Source organism: Notechis scutatus, chromosome 3 (assembly GCF_049901735.1).
Source record: "Notechis scutatus isolate UNSWTSFEM ecotype Mainland chromosome 3, rNotScu1.2, whole genome shotgun sequence".
NCBI classification, from domain to species: domain Eukaryota; kingdom Metazoa; phylum Chordata; class Lepidosauria; order Squamata; family Elapidae; genus Notechis; species Notechis scutatus.
The window spans coordinates 126,811,790-126,833,054 of NC_142011.1; the positions used below are offsets into that span (position 1 = coordinate 126,811,790).

The 21,265-nt window shown below is 37.9% G+C and overlaps 1 protein-coding gene across 1 annotated transcript in view; it reads left to right on the plus strand.

Annotated features, from left to right (window-relative positions):
• FBXL7 (F-box and leucine rich repeat protein 7) overlaps positions 1-21,265 on the plus strand; it is a 144,173-nt gene that overhangs the window by 41,029 nt on the left and 81,879 nt on the right. The gene's annotated exons all lie outside the window — the stretch shown is intronic.

Consider the following 21,265-nt stretch of genomic DNA (forward strand, 5'->3'; position numbering starts at 1 on the left):
TGCACGCCCCCTAAAAAAAAAAAAAAAGATCCAAAACACACTGACTCTTACAACTGAGTAAGTCATTCAGGCATAATATATCCAGTTATGTTGATATCAAGAACTGATACAAAAATTATACAAACACTTTGTAGCGTTATTATTAATCTACACATATTGAGCACAGTTGAGTATAATTAACAGTACAACTAAAGTATATGCTCTGATTGTTAGATGAGAATGATCAATTATTCTCTAAAGCATGCTATTTTATTAGGAGAATGAATGCAACATCTCTCATGATCATTTGCTTTATTCTCTATTTTTCCTTTCATAGTGTAGAAAGTATGAGAGGAAATATATTTTCCTCTATAACTTTCAAAGCTGTAGGCCTTAGATTTATGGAATTCCCTGGTGGGGAACTTGCTAATATAGTAGGAAGAGAGTTTTCTGTGATTCCTCATCATTACTGTTTCTTTACTTTTCTAAATGTGTGAAAAGCTTCTATTGAAAAGTGTTATAAAAATACATGCGTAATTCATCCTGAGTGATCAAGGCCATTGCGAGAAATTATGTTCTTTTATGATTTGATTTACAGTGAGAAATAGTATGTTCTTTCTGGAAGGTAAAAATATGTATTTTGCCAATGAGTAATCTCAAAAAGTCTGCTCTGAGAGTTTCAGCTGGAATCTCAGTTGTTTTTTTCCAGATGTGTTAAAAAAACACAAAAACTGAAGAGTTTTTTTTTTAAAGTCTATGGAACTTTCTCCACTTCTTTTCCCTAGAACTCCAAATGTATCCCTTTTCAGTAGAATTTTATACTACATTAGTATGTTTTGGTTTAATTTGATATCCCTGTTTTGTAACAGCCGCCTTATGCTTGCTTTTAAAAAATTTCTCCTATTAATCATAACACTCAAAAGTCATTAAGCCAAATTTACTGCAAAGGGTTCCCTTTCTGAAATAGGAAAAATGCCCCACATCTATATATTATAAAAAATAGAGAATAAAAAGGACACATTTGTAGCTAATACTGGTAGAAGCTTTTATAGTTGCTGCATCATATATGAAGCAGCTTAGCAAGAGATCAGGAGAGGATCTTAAACTTGTACAATATCTTGTTTTCTCCCTAGCATCCATTGTGGGAAAAGTTATTGAAATTAATGGGGAAGATATTGTCAGACATAAGAAACCAAGAGTTGAAATAGAGTTTAAAAGTACTGCAAGTTTATTCCATGCTACCTATAAACAAGAATCTGATCTACTGATGGCCAAGGCAGATTGGTGCTAGATCACAGTCAGTGAATTTCATCAGTTGTCATTCATGAGGAATTGGACTTAGATCTCTTGTGGGAGCATAGTGGCTCCAAACTGATGATGCGTTTGATCCTGCCCTTGGGTTCAGCCTGATAGGTTTCTGGATATTTGGGATCCAAAATCTAAGCATGATAAATCCTGCTTTTTAAAAACAAGTTTAAGAAACTGCTTTCTGTTCTTATTCTTTTTTTAAAAATGTTTAAGATAACCTTATGTTGGCCTAGGACAAAAACCTTATTTATGTTGTACTGAATTGTTTAACGTATGTGGATATCATAATATATATGATATCATTGCAATAATCAGTGTGCATTCCTTCTGTAGTTAAAGTAATACAGGATAGACATGGTATTGAATCGGTCCTAATTCAGCAAGAGTCTGTAAGAAATTGTACCATAACCTGAGATTGTTATTTAACAGTCAGTCCTATTTTTTTCCCATCCCTATTGAATCACCAGGAAATATAGAGTTAATGTACTCTCTTCTAATTACAAAAATGGAATGTTCAGGTTCATTATAACTTTACTCTTGACTTCATTTATTTAACAAGCAAACTGGTGGAAATATTTTGTTAACTTGTTCAGCAAATTCGTGTTAACATATTACCAATTGCAGTGAAACCTGTAAATGTTTAATCAAAATAGTCCCTTATTAGTCATTTTCAGAGTTAACAGAGTTGGAAGGGACCTTGTAGGTCATCTAGTCCAACCCCCCACCCCCACCCCGCCCAAGCAGAACCTACACCATTTTTTACAGATGGCAGCCCAGTCTCTTCTTGAAAGCTTCCAGTGATTCAAAGCTTCAAGGTAGGTCAGATCAGGAATCAAACACAATACATGCATTTGGCATTCTATTTTATTGTTGTAGGGCATATTAACAGAATCTTGAAAGTCTACCAGAATTTCAGTTTGTTCTCCCTTATATTACACAGAATCCAAGTAGGGTTATTCTGAATCACATTCTTATGCTTATTTCTTTTTCAAAGCTAAGATTTCATTTACTGTCTCTTTTTATTGGTTAATAGCTTTTTCATTCAACTTCTTTGACTCTCTAGTGTTATTGAGAACTTATTATTTTTGTCATTATTTAGTCAAAAGTCTTGTTACATATAAGATACAAACAACTAAACAATAAAGCACATTTTAGCCATAAAAATGTCAGAGTATTATTCAAATAAGACAAAGAGTGTTTCACACAGGGGTGCTGTGACTCTACTGTGAAAATCCTGAAGTATTTTTTTCTATAGAATAATTCCTATGTGCACCGAATATGCAACATTCACTAAGTAGTACATTTATAGGGGGAATATATTCTTGTCAACATTAAATAAACCATTATTTAAGAACTGTCCTCAAATTCACATAACTGGATAACCTGCACTGAGTGAGTGAGTGAGTGAGTGAGTATGTGTGTGTGTGTGTGTGTGCATTTATTTATTTCTGTAGCTGCCCATCTCTTTAAATGTACAGAAGTATTTGTTGAGGTATTCCGCATTAGCAGAATGAGTGCACTCAGGGAAATATAGTGAGAGTGGTGATGAATAACACACAACCAGCACACAGATACACTGAATAGTAAAATGTAAGTTTTACTTCCTGTAAACGAGTAAACAAAGTCCAACAAACAGTCCAAATCATACGCAGTTAAAGCAGTTAGTATTCAAAATAATCAGTCCAGGGGCAATCCAAAAACGAAATCCTTTTCTTTACCAGTATCATAAACAAAGTCCAGTAAACAGAGTTTGCGAATAGTTGCAAGACTCATGGCAATTCAAGCAGAATGACGATCAGGCAAAAGGCAAAAAGAAAGCAAAAAAGAACAAACCAGGTTCCTGGCTCCATCTCATGGCTGTTGGAGGAACCTCAGCCAATCACAATTACAACATTCTCTTAAAGATACAACAGTATTAAATGACTATCGTGGTTTATATATTGCCAACCCAACTGTTAGGTGACCATCATTCCTAACAGTATTGATAAAATTAATTGTAAATATAAATACATAAACACACACACATTGTATTTTATATTGTATTGTATTTTATTGTATCATATCGTATTGTATCACATCATATCATATTAGATGTGAATAAATGCCAGATGCAACATTTGGACAAAATCTGAAAACTAAAGATGTTGCCGAATTATTAAATTATTCTATTTCCTGGGCAAAAAAATAGTGTCCCCCTCCCCCAATAATTATCTATGACTTAAGGAGGACTGTTTTACATTCTCTAGTAAGAGCAGAAGAGCTGTTGAACACAAAGGAATACTAGTGGTACAAATAACTGTAGGCATCTCTTCTTTCCTTTGAAAATCAAATTAATCTTGGCTGGGTAGGTGAGGAGCTGCTGTTTTCACACCACAGATTTTCTGCCCTTTTCTAAATCCCACAGCAATGTTTCTCTTTGTTTCATTCTTTCCCTCTCTAAGGATCTCTTCTCTGTTTTAATTTACTGTGAGTTTGTTCTTATCTCAATGCAGTCACCTTCTTCTCCATCTTAATCACTCCCCTTCTCTTTTGGTTGTTGGTGAAAGAAATATTGTTAAAACCATGAAGAATGTCAGATAGCTATGTTTTATTACTTCATTTTCAAGAAAACCTCAAATAAAAATGAACAACTCAGAACACATGAAGAAATAAGGGAAAATAACAACACAAGAAATAAAAAGGAAAAAGAAAAAACAACACAAGAAATAAACAAGTAAAAATTCAGTGTAATTATCAATATATTACAAGTTCATGTGATTTTATAATCTTTGAAAAAGCAAACTAAGCTTTCAATAGTCATCAAATTTATCCAAGAGTTTTTTTCCCAAAGGCAGAGATAATGTGATATTTTCTGATTGACAGAATATATAAATGAGAATTTATTAAATGTACTATTGTATGCCCCCCAGAGCCATGTATCATGAGAAGGATGGCTGTATAAGTTTGATTAATAAATAATGTAAAAATAAATGAGATCAGGTAATTTGAGACTCCAAATCTCTTGGAAAATCTCATAAATATCTACAGCCAAATTGTGTATTTAAAATGTATTTTATTTGAATTATTTCTTTATGTGCAAAAATGGTCTTGTCTTTAAAGTGAATTAATCATATAAAAACAAAAAGAAATAAAACTGCTCAAATTAATGTAACTTATAAACAAGAACAACTGAAATATTATGTGCAAGGAAGCATCATCAACCAGACAAAACAAAGCCATGAAAGGAAATCTTATTGCCTCTTGACAATAACTAAACAGCTCAAATAATGTTAAAACGGGATAAGGTCAGCGGTGGGATTCAAATAATTTAACAACTGGTTCTCTGCCCTAATGACTGGCTGAGTGGGCGTGGCCATGGTGGGCGTGGCCAGGGGTGTGTGACAGGCAGCACTCAGCCTCCTGCACCCCCCTGGGAGCAAAAATGGGCCGCAGGGAGGCACTGCCCCCACGTCCAGTTTTGGGCCTAGTAGGCCTCCCTGAACTTACCTGGGAGCCAAAACAGGCCACATGGGGACTCCTGGAAAGGGAGGGGTGAGTAGGGGAGGGGCCAGCCAGCAATTTAACAATCGGTTCAAGCGAAGTGGTGTGAACCAGTTGAATCCCACCACTGGATAAGGCATCTAAATTTCTTCCAAAGAGAAATACCTTGGTCATACAGCAGAAGTCCATAACAGTATAGTTCCTTCAAATAGGAATAAGGTATTGTCATTAATTAGCTGTATGAGTACATTCAATCCTCATTATCCGTGGTGGTTTCATTCTTGAAAATCTCTGTGGAAATGGAAACCACAATTATTGAAACATTGTTCCTAGTGAAAACACATGATCTAGTATCAGATGGGAATGGAGAGTTAATAAACACCACATGAACAAGAACATTAGTGTAGCCCATGTCAGCACTGGGCAGGAAGGCTCTCAGACATTATTCCCTACTGTACATGGCTGTATAGCTGGATTAAGACTATATTTGAAGATAAATGGGTTGCACTTTTATAGAAGTCTATAAGTGAAACCATGGAAACCTAATTCTGGAATAACAAGAATTGAATGTATATACAAGTAGTTCTTGACTTATAACCACAGTTGAACCCAAAATTTCTGCTGCTAAGCAAGACAGTTTGTGAGTTTTGTTCCATTTTACAACCTGTCTTCTCACTGTTGTTAAGTGAATCGCTGCAGTTGTTAAGTTAGTTACACAATTGTTAAGTGAATCTGGCTTCCCCATTGACTGTGCTGTCAGAAGGTCACAAAAGGTGTTCACATGAGCCCAGGAAACTGCAACTGTGTTAAACGTGAGCCAGTTGCCAAGAGTCTGAATTTTGATCACATGACCATGGGGATGCTGCAACAATTGTGTGAATGTTTTCGAACTGCTAGGTTGGCAGAAGCTGGCACAAGTAATGGGAGCTCACTCCATTACATCTACAAGAAGATAATTCAACAGTTTATTTATTTTTTATTTTATTTATTTATTTTGATTTGTTAATCGCTTACAAGATAATAGGTATAAGTATATACATAGTTATGAATACATGACATGGGTATATATAAGAAAAATAAAAGAAACAATAGGACAGGGATGGTAGGCATGTTGGTGCACTTATGCACGCCCCCTATAGACCTCTTAGGAAAGGGGTGAGGTCAATAGTAGACAGTCTAAGGTTAAAGTTTTTGAGGTTTGGGGAAGAAACCACAGAGTCAGGTAGAGTATTCCAGACATTTACCATTCTGTTGCTGAAGTCGTATTTCCTGCAATCAAGTTTGGTGTGGTTAACCTTGAGTTTGTATCTATTCTGTGCTCTTGTGTTGTTATGGTTGAAGCTGAAGTATTCATTGACAGGTAAGTCATTGCAATATATGATTTTATATACCATACTTAGATCAGACTGAAGACGGCATAATTCAAGGTTTTCTAGGTCTAGAATTTCAAGTCTGGTGGCAAAAGCTATTCTGCAATGAGTAGAGCAGTGGAGAACTCTTCTTGTGAAATATTTCTGGACTTTCTCAACTGTGCTAATATCAGATACATAATGTGGGTTCCAGACTGATGAGCTGTATTTGAGTATTGGTCTAGCAAATGTTTTGTATGCTCTAGTTAGTAGTGTGATATAACCAAAGAAAAAGCTACGTAGGATTAGGTTAACAACTCTTAATGCCTTTTTGGCTGTGTAGTTACAGTGGGCTCTAGCACTTAGATCATTAGAGATGAGTATTCCAAGGTCCTTGACAGAGCTTGGATCATTAAAAGGTCTTGACTATTCAGCTTGTATTTTATTTTCTGATTTTTTGGCCAATATGTAAGACAGAGCATTTATTTGTTGAGATTTGAAGTTGCCATTTGTTTGACCATTCTAATACATAGTCAAGATCTTTTTGAAGGGTAGCAGTATTGTCTGTGGTATTGAACAGCTTTACATCATCAGCAAAGAGAATGCAGTTGCTCTTAATATGAACACAGAGGTCATTTATGTAGAGTATGAAGAGAGTTGGTCCTAGAACACTGCCTTGGGGGACACCACTATTGACAGGTACAGAATTTGATAGGACACTCCCAATTTTTACCATTTGTTGTCTGTTTGACAGGAATGCTTCTATCCAGTTATGAAGGTGTTCAGAGATACCATAAGATTTTAGTTTTAGGAGTAGTTTGTTGTGTACCACTGAATCAAAGGCTTTACAGAAGTCTATGTAGATTGCATCTATTGTTTTGCCCTGATCGAGTTGTGTAGTTCAGATGTTTTTGCAGTGTAAGAGTTGCAGATTACAGGATAGTTTTTTCTGAAACCAAATTGTTTACTAGAGTGTAGGTTGTTTGTCTCTAAATGGAGGATAATGGATTGGTTAATAATTGATTCCATGACTTTACAGGTGATGCAGCATAAGGAGATTGGTCTGTAATTTTCAACTAGGCTGGGGTCTCCCTTTTTGAAGATGGGGATGACCGTGGCTTGTGACCATAGGTTAGGCAAGGAGCTGGTCCTGAAAGATTTTTCAAAGATTATGCTTAGAGGTTCAGCTATGGCAGTGGATAGCCTTTTTAAGAAAAAAATTCCATACAGTCCAATAGATAGAGATGGTTTTAGATTGCGTAGTGCTTTTTCAACATTGTCTTCTGTAAAACTGATATGTATTAGATCATTGTAGTTGTCTGTGGTTCGGCTAGGAAATACTGGGCATGATCCATTGCTGTTTACAAATACTGAGCCAAAGAATGTGTTAAAGATGTTGGCTTTAATGGTGTCGTCGTTGCAGTCTTTACCATTAGGTCCTATCAGGGGTGGGATGGACCTTGAGTCTTTTAGTTTGTTATTTACAAAATTGTAAAAAGCGCAGGTGGAATTGGTGCGTAGAAAGTTTTCCTCTTGTTTAATGTGATAATTGGTGCATTCAGTCTTTATCTGGTGGCATAAATTTTTGTATCGCCTTTTGAAGTTGGCAATGTGACCAGATTTGTTTTTCCGCCAAAGTGATCTCTTTTTGGATTGAAATTTCCTTATTGTTATGGGTAATCTGTTTTTTTGGGGGGGGGGAGTTGTTATTGGTACATATAGTTTGATGACTCTTTTGACTTCAAGTAAAAATATGTTGTAATGGTCTTTTATAGTACTGCATCCAGTGAATAGAAATTGCCAATCAAGGGATGAGAGATCATTGTCTATAAGATCATAGTTGCCTTTTTTGAAGTTATAATTGGGGATTACATCATTGTGATGATTTTTGTGTGGGCATATGTTGAGACAAAAGTCAATCATATTGTGGTCACTGTTGGAAAAGGGTCCTTTAGTTTGTATTCTGTAAATTAAATTCAAACTATTGCAGAAGATGAGATCGAGGCAGTTGTTAAGTCTAGTATTGTTGGTTACTAGTTGTTCCAGTCCCAGATTTGTAACAGCATTGTAGAAGGTTGCATGTATGGGTTCAGTTGTACATTAATTTAGGGTCCAGTTAATATGAGGTAGATTGAAGTCACCAAGAAAGATAAAGCGTGTGGGCAGGATGTTGCCCATGTTAGTGAATTTAGCTTGTTTACTTGTTCGATATCATAATCAGGGACTCTGTAACATAGTAAGAATCGAAATATGATATTTAAGGTCAGTTCACAGATGATGGTCTCAGGAAGAGCAAGCTCCTGGGTAACTTGGATGTTTTTTAGATGTAAGGACTTTTTATAGAAGATAGCACCACCACCTCCTCTACAAATTTCACGATCTGATCGGTAAACATGATAGTCTCTTACTGTGATAATGGAGTCAGGGTTTGAGGCTTGAGCTCTTGAATTCTTCCATAAATAATTTTGCCTTAATCTCAGCCTAAACGGGACTGTGAAGGATGTATTGAAAATTATTTTCCTCCTGACTAGTACCAGAGAGATGCTATTTGACAGGAAGCTTACAAAATTTTCCTTCAAAGTATGCCAAAAGCATGGTCTAAAAGCTTTTCTCAGTGGGTCATTGGTGATATTAACCAGATACTGGGAGAGGCTTCTTTGTTTTTATAGTATAATGCAACCAAGATGAAAATTTGAATGTCTGTACTGTAGAAGTGGTATTGGGGGGAGATGAGGGGGGGATGATGGCTCAGCAGTTAAAGATGCTGATTCGAGACTTGAATGCCATGCAATGAGATGAGCTCCTGTTGCCAGCTCCTGCCAACCTAGCAGTTTCAAAGCAGGCAAATGCAAGTAGATAAATAGGTACCACTTCGGTGGGAAGGTAAAAGAATTCTGTGCACATTGGCACATAGTCATGCTGGCCACAATACCACGGAAATGTCTTCGGACAACATTGGCTCCCTTAGTAAAAAACAGAAATGAGCACCATCCCCTGGAGTTGAACACAATTGTACTTTTTACTATAGTAACATTTTTATTGCATCCTTTTCAAAAACTCTAATATTTCCTCTGTTCCAACAGTTGTATATATTCAAACAGTGGTTGGGAATACATATGTAGGATAGGTGACAAAAGTTTGCTTATCAATATGAAGAAAATAGTTTGGCAAGATGGCTTTCTACCTGACTTTCTAGTTCCGATCTTCATCCTTAGATAAGGAGCAGGAATGCCCTGGGAGACTTCCCGGATCTTCCCTATGAAGTTGTTTTGGTCTATATTGAATTGGGCAACAACCTTCTCATCCCACCCTTGCATCTCAGCATACTACAACATCTGATCTATCACCTTGGAATACTTTAAATGCAGTGGCTCTAGAGCTTTGTATGCATAAGTGTGTGTACATTTATATATAATAGGCACCTGGCTTTATCTTTCACTTAATAGCAGATTATCAAGTCCACTAAACCACTAAAAGTTTTATATGTCATTCTCTTAGTGCACTGTGTGAATCTTACTATTAGATGTTGCAAACTGTAGCTTGTGGGGTAATATGTGTCAATTGTGGTTGATCTAATAAAACATGACTAACAATAATATGGCTTAAAGTGATTTATGAACCACCTTGACTTGTACATGAAGACATGTTTTAATTGTTATTTTTAAATTTTAATCTCAACTGGTTCGGGTTGTATATATTATGAACCATGGTTTACAATCTAAAGTGGATAATAATCTAAAGTTAAGCCAAGGCAAAACAAACCAGATTAACGCTTAGTGAGATGTGTGAACTCATATTTGGCTCTCAACCTGTAGGTGCAGGATGCTTTAGGAGCAATTTGAAATGGCCAGCAGAAGCACAGAAGGCTGGAGTGCATCATAGTTACATAAATGGGGGAAGTAAAAGCTGTTTGCTGCGACCCTCCATCCTTCTTTTTTCTATTATTTTAACTGTCCTTTAGCAGCCAATGTTCTGTTACAACCTATTGTATCACAGAAATCCCTGGAATGTTTTGCTCAGGTGTAGATATCCTGATTCCCTCCAGATATTTGGACCATCTCCCATCAGCCACAGACAATTTGGCCACAGTCAAAAGAACTCAAAAACATGGAGAGAGCACCAGATAGCCTGTTTCTTTCAACTGATCAGGGAAGCAGGGATTCTTTCATATGGATGAGGTGATCTAGCTCTTCAGCTACTGAATTGAAAGATATATGTCTCCAGCTAAATTGGCTACATACTGACTCTTGGAGTTGCATCACTGGCACATCTGCCTGGTGTGTGGTCAATATTTCTTTTTGCCTTTAGTATAGTTTTGAAATCTGTGAGTTATGATGTGTACCTTGAACTTAATACCTGCTGGACCAAAGGATATATTAGGCATCCCAAACCTCTAAAATATTATCCATGCTTTAAACCTGCAACAAGAAACTGGCTGATGAGAGAACCAGACCTCTATGCTGAGCCAGGATGTCCATGTTGTTCAGGCTTGCGGTGATTTTCCGTTGAGATTTTTTTTTTCCAGAAATACTTTCTGAAAAGCAAGTAAGAAGAGCTTGTAATTAGTTTGTGGTAAGGACAGAAGTCAGATTTGTTTTTTTTTAATGGAAAATGACTGGAATGTGGAACCGAGGTTTTTAAAAACATGTTTGCAAATCATTCCTTTGACACTATTTGCATCACCAAATCTACTTTTGATCATACTAACCCTAACCGAGTCACTGAAATTAGAGTCCCAATGTACAATAGGAAGTGAAATCAAGGTGTTTGCTAGCATCCTTATGTCTCGTCCTGTCTGGGTCTGAAATAAACAGATTTTAGATAAGTTTATGCATGCTCTCTCCCCCTCTCCCTCCCCCCTTGCTCCCTCCTTCCCTCATTTTAAAAAACTGTTCATCTCACTCACAGAGCGACTCTGAGTACTGTACAATTAGAAACGAAAAAAACCATATAAATCTTATATCCCACTAGGAGGCAGCTGCAATCAGAATAGAATTATTAGAGAAAAAGGTTGGTGGAGGGCCTTCAAGGCTCTAACTAACCCAAAGGTTGTGTTCTACTCTTCAAGCCCTCAGGGATTTAGCACAGTTAGGTTTTCAGATACTTCTCAAAGGCCAGGAGAGTGGGGGTCTGCCTTGCCTCTGGAAGGAGAATATTCCAAGCTATGTCTGTCACCTGCTCTTTGAGCTGTTTCGTGCCCAGGAAGGATCGTGACAGAAGGGGAAAGTCTGTATTGTATATTTCCACCACACTTGATAGTTGTTGCTTAAACAATGAATCTTAGACCCGGAGGTAGAGAAGGTCTGATTGTTATAGTAAGGAAGAGCAGTGCAAGAAGATCTCCAGATGATTATGGTCAGATGCTCTAAATCCTAACTCCGGTAGAGTAGATAGAAGTAAGGTATAAAGAAAGAAGAAAGAACCAGGGGCTTCAGAAGAAAAGTGACATTATAACGGGAAGGCATTTAGGAAGGATTGAGAGAGAGAGAGAAGAAAATTAGTCTAAGGAACTCATTTAGAAAAGGGAAAGAAGGTGGAAAGAGAACCGAGAGAGGTGTAGAAACAAGGGCAATATCCATTCTGATTTGAAAGAGCAAGGCAAATCCTTAACTGCAAGCTTCTTTTTATAATGTTAATCTGTAGAGTATTGCCAGGTTCCTTGCTATAAATACTGGTATGTTTACAGAGAGGAGCCATAAAGCCTTGTAAAATTACCTTATTGAAAAATCAAACATTTTTCTTCTGCTACCCTTTTCCCACAATGAAAGCTCCTCTTGTTTAATATGGGAAATTGGGCTTCATTCATGGAAAACACTAATTGCAATAAAACAGGGTGGAGATCTCTTTTAGATGAAAAATCTGTTTCACAGGTATGTATGTATGTATGTATGTATGTATGTATGTATGTATGTATGTATGTACGTACTTTTCCCCTAAGATCTGTAAATTGAAGCTCACACATTTAGCCATTTCATAATCAGGTAGCATGTCATTTATTTGACTGCTGGAGTTTTATCTGTTCTGAGCATCCTATACGGGGATGAGTCTTGCTTTTTCTAAACCACAGCCTGCTGCCTCCCGAAAGTGGGATAAAGCTTTCCTCGCAGCCTGCTCATTCGCTCCTTGAAGTGCTGGCCAATTTGGCTGAACAAGGCAGACACAAATACATATTACATTTCCCTTGCTGCCAAGTTCTAGACTGCTTCAGCAATATTGTGGAGAAGCCAAGGCAAAGAAAAAGAGAGGAAATTGCAATTAATTTAATCTTCTCCAAGGCTATATTAAAGCATGGCCACAAGATGCGGAGATGCTGCATTGGAAACGGGAACGTGTTGACGTGTGCCTATGTTGAAAACCATTGTAGTTCATGATGGCAGCATGACAGACAGAGGTCAGACTTTAGAACAAATGTGTCAAAATGAATATAGCAAACTGGTCATCACAGCAGCAGCTATATTTATGGGAACCCTTTTCTCTACAGCCACTGATTTGTATCCTGAAATATACCAAGTTATTTTGGCATGATGAGGCAGAGTTGGCTCCATTTGGCAGTAAGAGTGATACAATTATGGTACAAATGTGTTCAAGCCAGTCTCAGAAAGAAATGTGATATTAACTTCAGATTTGTTCTCTTTCCTGCTCATGAAGGAAGGCACAGATTATTATTTAAAATTTGCTGCTGCTGCTGCTGCTTTGGTAAATAAATCTGTTTAGTATGCCACTAGAGACCTAATCTTGAATGAGGTAATTGTTTACTTCATTATAATAGTAACCACAAATATAAATAGTAATTACAAAAGAAAAATGATTAAATAATTACAAAAGAAAAAATAACCAAATAAATTACTTCAATAACTAATAAATATTGAAATGATAATTATATTACTAAATAAATCAAATTGAAAAATGATAGCAAAAATATATCTGTTTAGTTTGTTTTAATTTTCAATTTTAGAATTAAAGGGTATAATGCAAATGTTCTATTTCAGTGTATTTTTCCTCCTCTTTAGATGAGCAAAGTATACTCGGCCGAGTTTGCCTCGCCTTACTTTTATATTGGGAGCCCTATTCTTTTCCCAGCACTTTGCAGATATCAGTTTCTCATTGCTTCCTTTTGAGTACATATGTTTTGGTACAGATTCAGAAATATCCGGGATGAAAAATAGTTCGCCTTAGACCTGAAGGTATTTGGCTGTAAAATTCCCTAATATTATCAGGCTTAGGACTGATTGTAACATTCATTTTTTTTCAGAAGCTTAATCTCAGGATTGCTAGTGCAAAGGTGTATGTACTATGGGTCATCCATTTGGATTTTCAAGCAAAACACAGATTCTGCCATCTGTGTTTACTGCAGATTCTTTCCCGGCTGAGGTACAACAGAGCCTATATACAGCATATTCTGCCTTTTTCATTTATAAGTATCCTGTTTGAGGCAGGTAACTCAGCTCCATTCTTCCATTCCCATTGCCAATTGTTACCATAGCATAGGATTTCAGTGAAAATAGGGTAAAAGTCACTTGCCAAGTCTTGAGCATGAATGAGGCTTCAGTTTTCATTCTTCAGATGCCTAGGTAGAGAATGTGCTAAATGAAAATGTGGAATGTTTTCACTGTCGTGGACTTATTCAGTGATTAAAGCAACAAAATGCAGGTTCTGGATGGACATATTACATAGAAGTTTTAAGCTTCTCTACACCCTGGAATTCATCTTGTATTAATCAAAGTATAATGGGAAACATGAATTTTGACACAAATTCATGCTTCTCGTTACACTTTGGTTAGCATAAACATGTCCAGATGTTTACTCGAAATGGTTGAGACATAGCTCAGGGACTGATCACCAAGTTTGAAAAGTTGAACATCCTAGTAGCCATTCCTGGCATTGGAGTGCAACACCATTTCTCAAAATAGTTGCTACTTCCTTGTTTTTCCAAAGGCTGGAAGATAGCGCCTGGTCAGAAAGCAGGTCAGGACTTCAGAAGTTCAAGGATCAGTTATATCATAAGTAACATATTACTGTCATTACAGTTGAAGAAGTGTCACAATGCATACTTTCCCCAAACACTGCTACTATTTTAGTGTCTGTGTTTTATATTCCCTATGTTTCATTTTTATAGAGTTTTAAATTTTACCTTATTCAGACTCATTAAAAGAGTAGATGGCATATACATTTTCTAAATGAAGCATATAGAAAATTCACACAATCCCTACAGTCTAGCTGTAGTGAGTTGGGAAATAATCATCAAAGGCATAGGATGCCACTTATTATCTAATACAGTTTCTCTTTTAGTTCATCTTACCTTTTTCTTTTTTGGTGAGGGGGGAGTAAATAAAAAGTATCAAATTAGTATGTTAAGTGGGTGTTATTTCTGTTGGGAAAAACAATTGAAGGTTTACTTAAATGAAAGTATACTCAGAAATAATAATATATGTTGCTGTTAGTCTGAGGCACAAATAGATTTTGAGAGATGAAGGGAAGAAACAATTCATTTCCTGCTTGTATAATACTACTATGGAGTCTATTGGTAGAATAAGCAATTCCCATTAAAGTTCCACAAAAAAGAATTTCCTGCTGCTGCTGATATTGTATTACGCTGTTTAATTGCAAAAACCAAGCATTTTAATGTTCTGTAATACACTTGCCCATTGTTCAGTTAATGAGGTGTAGTAACCCTGCCAGTGATCCAAGAGAGTTAATTGCATACTGGGTAACTTCCAGTATTTACTGTAAGATTTAATATAACAGCAGATTCTAAACATTGGGTAGGACGGGGGTGGGGATCGGGGTAGAGAGGCTGGTGAGCAGGACTGATCTACCAGTTCATGTATTCATTTTATGCACTTAATTTATGCCATATGATATTTTCATTAGGGAAACTGGAGAAAGGGCATCTCGGAGAAGATCAGGACAATTAATTTGTTGGGCTCAGCCATCTCAAATCATTTTTTGCTCTGGAGCATTTAAACAGATTTCTAGACTGGAAGAGGACTATTTAGGGCTGATTTGTCCCCATTGCAGAAAAGTGGAAAAACCAACATAAAGGTTAGATGAGATGAAGCCACTTGATTAATGTACAATACTTTTTAAAAAGCCTGTGATGTTCTGTCCTTTATTCACTTGTCCATACTTTCAGTATGAAGTGCTTTTTTTCATTATTTGGTATCTGGCATGCAAAGTCTTCTAAAGGTTTGGTGTGCAAAGGTCAAACATAGCAATGTCTGTTATTGTATAAAGCAATTTCCTGTCACAAGAAAATATATAATTCAGCTTGTAGCTGGCTGCAGGCCTTGAACCATAGACTTTTACTACTCTTCAAGATAACCATTTGAGAAAGCATGAAAAAAGACTCCTCATTTTCTCCTATTCCCACTCACATATCATGCAGTAAGGACCATGGATTCTCCCCCCCACCACACACACACACACTCCTGTTAACGTTATAGGAATAGCAGTAATTACTCAAATATCCGACTTCAAAAAGCTAAGCAGGTTTGGACCTGATTAATATTTGGATGGACAATCCCTCAATTGTAGGTTTAAAAAGAGGCAAACAACAGGCATTCACAAACCTATATTGTTACCAGAAAAACCCTACCTGGATGTGTCCACGAAGCTATCAGAAGTCATCCTCAGATTATTAGTGTATACAACTTTAAATCCTTCAAAATACTAGGGGGATTCCTTTTTCTTCTTTGTCCTTCCATTTTCATTTTTCCCTTTAGCTGTCAACTCAGCAAACACTCTGTCAGAACATCTTGTAACATCGCTTTGGGCTTTTAATATTTTTCCTTTAATTTACAGATTGCTAATAAATGCCCCTCAGCAGGCTCTCCTGTTTACTTTCATGAGAATTCATCCACTTAAATTCATTATTAGAATACAAAATATACAGGTGAAACTCAAAAAATTAGAATATCGTGCAAAAGTTCATTTATTTCAGTAATGCAACTTAAAAGGTGAAACTAATATATGAGATAGACTCACTACATGCAAAGCAAGATAGTTCAAGCCGTGATTTGTCATAATTGAGATGATGATGGTTTACAGCTCATGAAAACCCCAAATCCACAATCTCAGAAAATTAGAATATTACATGCAATCAATAAAACAAGGGTTGTACATAGTACAGTATTGGACCTCTGAAAAGTATAAGCATGCATATGTACTCAGTACTTGGTTTGGGCCCCTTATGCAGCAATTACTGCCTCAATGCGATGTGGCATTGAAGCTATCAGTCTGTGGCACTGCTGAGGTCTTATGGAAGACCAGGATGCTTCAATAGCGGCCTTCAGCTCTTCTGCATTGTTCAGTCTCATGTCTCTCATCTTTCTCTTGGCAATGCCCCATATAATTCTCTATGGGGTTCAGGTCAAGCAAGTTTGCTGGCCAATCAAGCCCAGTAATCCCACGGTCATTGAACCAGGTTTTGGTGCTTTTGGCAGCTGGACAATGAAGTCAGCATCCCCATAAAGCTCATCTGCGGAAGGAAGCATGAAGTGCTCCAAAATCTCCTGTTATACGGGTGTGTTGACCCTAGACTTAATAAAGCACAGTGGACCAACACCAGATGACATGGCTCCCCAAATCAACATAGACTGTGGAAACTTCACACTGGACTTCAGGCATCTTACAGTGTGTGCCTCTCCATTCTTCCTCTGAGATGCAAAAGTTCCTCTCATCAGAAAAGAAGACTTTGGACCACTGAGCAACAGACCAGTTCTGTTTTTCTTTAGCCCAGGTAAGACACTTCTGACATTGTTTGTTGTTCAGGAGCGGATTGACAAGAGGAATACGACATTTGAAGCCCATGTCCAGGATCCATCTCTGTGTGGTGACTCTTGATGCACTGACTCCAGCCTCAGTCCACTCCTTGTGAAAGTTCCCAACACTTTTGAATGGCCTTTTCCTGACAATCCTCTCCCGGCTGTGGTCATCCCTGTTGCTTGTGCACCTTTTTCTTCCACACTTTCCCCTTCCACATAACTTTCTATTAATGTGCTTTGATACAGCACTTTGGGAACATCCAACTTCGTTTGCAATTACCTTTTGAGGCTTTCCCTCCTTATGGAGGGTGTCAATGATGGTTTTCTGCACAACTGTCAGGTCAACAGTCTTTCCCATGATTGTGCTTCCTACTGAACCAGACTGAGAAATCATTTAAAGGCTCAGGAACCCTTTGTAGGTGTTATGGCTTAATTAGCTGATTAGAGTGGGACACTGAGCCTAGAATATTGAACCTTTTCACAATATTCTAATTTTCTGAGATTGTTGATTTGGGGTTTTCATGAGCTGTAAGCCATGATCATCTCAATTATGACACATCACAGCTTGAACTATCTTGATTTGCATATAATGAGTCTATCTCATATATTAGTTTCACCTTTTAAGTTGCATTACTGAAATAAATGAACTTTTGCACAATATTCTAATTTTTCACGTTTTACCTGTATGATAGTTTAGAGTGGATTTCCACTAATCTCCACTCCATCTCCAATTAACTTACAACAAGGTTTTTTCATTTTTCCAAATTTAATGCTGAATTGAAAGGAAAGCTTTTGTACCCACTTATAAAATGGATTGGCTATTTTTCCTGTCTGTTGAACGGAAGCAGAATCCTAGATCTTTCTTTTCAAAGCATTTCATTACGTTGTAGTATTATTAACCTTGGATTCCTCCCCCATCATTAAATTTATTGTCCTTGTATTATTCTCCCATTTCTGTTAAAACAGATGATAAATAACATTGGACATATTGTAGAGCCAGAGGGCTTAAGCCATCTCTCTATGTCAATAGAGCTGTAGTGTTGTTCAATTTTTAACAATCAACATGTGGCTCTGTGCCATTTATTTCTATAATGAAAACTAGTAAGACAGAGCTGCTTTTTATTGTTGTATAGTGGAACATCAGTGCTACATTGATGCTTCAGTATAAACATCTAGTTATATGGATGTTCCATATGTCTGCAACAAATCACTTCTGAAATCTTGCCAAGAAAACTGCAGGGACTTGTCCAAGCAATTGCCAGGAATCATAACTGAATTGAAGGGGGGGGGCAGCATAAGCCACTCAGAATCTTATTCAGCAGCATGCAAAAACTTAGTAACATAAATAAATAAGTCTGTTATTGCTCATAAGACATCTTTCATGACTGTGACCAAACCAATACTGCCAAGTTACATGACCTATCAGGCAGTATAGACTTGAAACTAGAGCCGCAAACCATATCCAACGCTTTTACCTTAGTTCTGTCAGTATCTTTTGCATTACTGGTTATGGGCACTTGCTGTTAAAAAAAATTAAACAAATCCAAAACTAACATTATTTGAGAACAATTTTGACATATGTATTTACTAGAAGATAAGGCGCTTGAGATATTTACAGCTTTAGTGGTCTGAGATTTGAAAGAATAGATTAAGACCTAGTATTCTAAAGGTTAATTATATTCTGATACACTTCATAGACATTTCTTATGTGGTTAGTTTTTTTCCTGATATACTAATATACAATAAAAATATGTTCTTGCGTACATATTTTCACATACTCAATTACTCTTTTTCTCCTCAGGTTTAGCCTTCAGGTTCTCTCTAACAAACTTGATTCCTCTTAGGCCATGTAATATGTAACAAATTGGAACTTTCTGGCTTTTCCTTAACCCAAGTACACATAATTGGGCAAGAGAGTACAGTACAGGCAATCAAGCAGTATCTCAAGGACATTGACATTCAAACAGACTTGATGTCCTTTCCCAAAGATATATTTTTAAGCAGTCCTCACATCCCATACAGACCTACTAGTCAGGGGTGTCAAACTCGGTTTCATTGAAGGGCACATCAGGGTTGTGTTTGACCTCGGGGGCCAGGTGGGCATGGCCAGCTCAACATCACTCATGTCAGGGGCACATCTCCCAGGCTCCATTTTCAGCTGTGATGGCCTCCTGCAGTGCTTTGCCAGTGAAAACAGAGCGGCCCTCCCAAGCTCCATTTTCACTGCCAGAGTGCTGAAGGAGGCCATCACAGCCAAAAATGAGCTTGGGAAGGCCACACACGACACTCCATTTTCATTGGCAGAGGCACTGTGGGCCAGTCCTTCCAGGGCGGCTCTGCAGTCCAGATCTAAGCACCAGATTTGGCCCATGAGCCTTGAGTTTGACACCCCTGCACCAGATGCTTAAACTATCTAGTGGGTCTGCATGCTTTAAACTAAGGTGGTCCCTAAGGTGATTTTAGAGGTAAGATACAAAAGGATTGCATTCAAATCCAGTGTCTGCCTGTGTGGTAAAGGAGCCACTGAAACCATCAAACATGCCTTACTGTATTCTCTATTTCTGCCTATTTCAGTGCTTTTGATTGGGACTTTGCTTCTTAGTTTGAGAGATGAATTATTATCAGAAGCAGTATAGCAAAGATATCTGGTTTCCCTTACCAGCTGCTTACCAAATGATTCTGCTTCACATTGATCATGAGAGTTGGCATAAGCCTTGGTGCTTTGGCAGAATGTAAGAGCAGAATAAAAAGGGGCTATCTTCAAAGGTACTATTCTAAAAGAGTGAAGCATTCCTGGCTGAAAATCTAAGGAAATCTTAACAGGGTACATGTGAATGTCTGGCAATTCTCACCTTGCAATGCATAGGCGTTGGTGACATCAAACTAACATTATGCTTGCATGAATTTTAACATAAATTTAAATTGCTTTGCCCTTTGGCTGGTTACTTTAAATAAAGAAAAAAAGAACTAAGTAAAAACCTCTGATGGGGTACATGATGAGTACATAAATAAAAAGACAGGCAGTGAGATTATCAGATTGATATTGTTGCATTAAAACAATTGTTTTTGTAGTGGTGACAGAATAAGTAAGCAAATGTAAATGGACTATGATACTGAATGTGCAAATCATGCAACATTTGAGTTGTATCCAAAGTCTGCTTACAGAAAAATTACAAGAAAATATGTTTGGCAAATAGTTATGTATTTGGTTTTCAGTTGCTGAACTACTAGTGTAACAACACAAGAAACTAGTAAAATAACACAAGAAATAATATAAGGGCCTTTCACATGTTCCATTACAACTTCAACTGGCCAGAGTGCAATCACTGTAATGGAACATGTGGATGATCTTATGGGACAAGGGGAAGCTGTGCTGCCTAGGAAACAATCTGGCAAAAGAGCCAGAGCCCTCAGTGCTTTAGCAATCAGAGAAAAAGACTTAGGGAGGAGCCTTCTAATGCAGTGATCCCCAACCTTTTTACGCCGCTGGCCCGGTACCGGCATCAGCTGGGCGCGCGGCCAGTGCCCGGCATCAGCTGGGCGCTGCCATCTTTTTGATGAAAAAGTGCTTCTGGTGACCTCACCGGAAGCACTTTTTCATCAAAATAATGGCGGCGCCAGCGCTCCGTGAGCTTTTCCGGGTAAGCTCACCGGGCGCTAGCGCCGCCATCTTTTTGATGAAAGCGTGCTTCCGGTGAGCTTTCTACCCGGAAAAGCTCACGGAAGCATTTTTCATCAAAAAAAGATGGCGGCGCCCAGCAAGCCAGCGGCCCGGTAGGACCTGTTCCACGGACCGGTACCGGTCCACGGACCGGTGGTTGGGGACCCCTGTTCTAATGGATCAAGTGGTTAAAAATAGTGGTGGGAACTTTTGGTTTTTCCGGTTTGTCGGCTTTGCGAGCGGTAGGGATTCGCGAAGCTGCGCGATCCCTGCCGCGCTAGCCGTTTTTGGGGCTCCGATCCGAAAGGGTGCGGAGCAAGGCTGCCCTGTAGGGGCAGCTGAAGGTAGGGGATCCGGGAAAGGGTTTGGGGTGCTGCAGACCCCCTCCCTAGCCGGCAGAACCTCCTTTTACCAAGGCAGTGCAGCGGCGGTCCGTAATGGCCGCCACAAAGAAGCCGGCAGCTAGGCAAGTATGCGCTGGAGGAAGAGGAGAAAGTTTTTAAAAGTGAAAGTCTTCTTGGTCGACCCAGGACTCTAAGATATATTTAATTTAATTCCTGAAAATGATGGCTTTTTGGGTGATTCTTTCCACAAGAGAAAATAAGCGGCAATTCTGAGGTGCTGAAAGGAAAGTTTACTCTCCCCCAACGGAATTAATAAATGGATATTGAGAAACCTGTTTTTTTTTCAGGTAAAACTAGCTTTTTGGGATAAGTCGGAAGGGA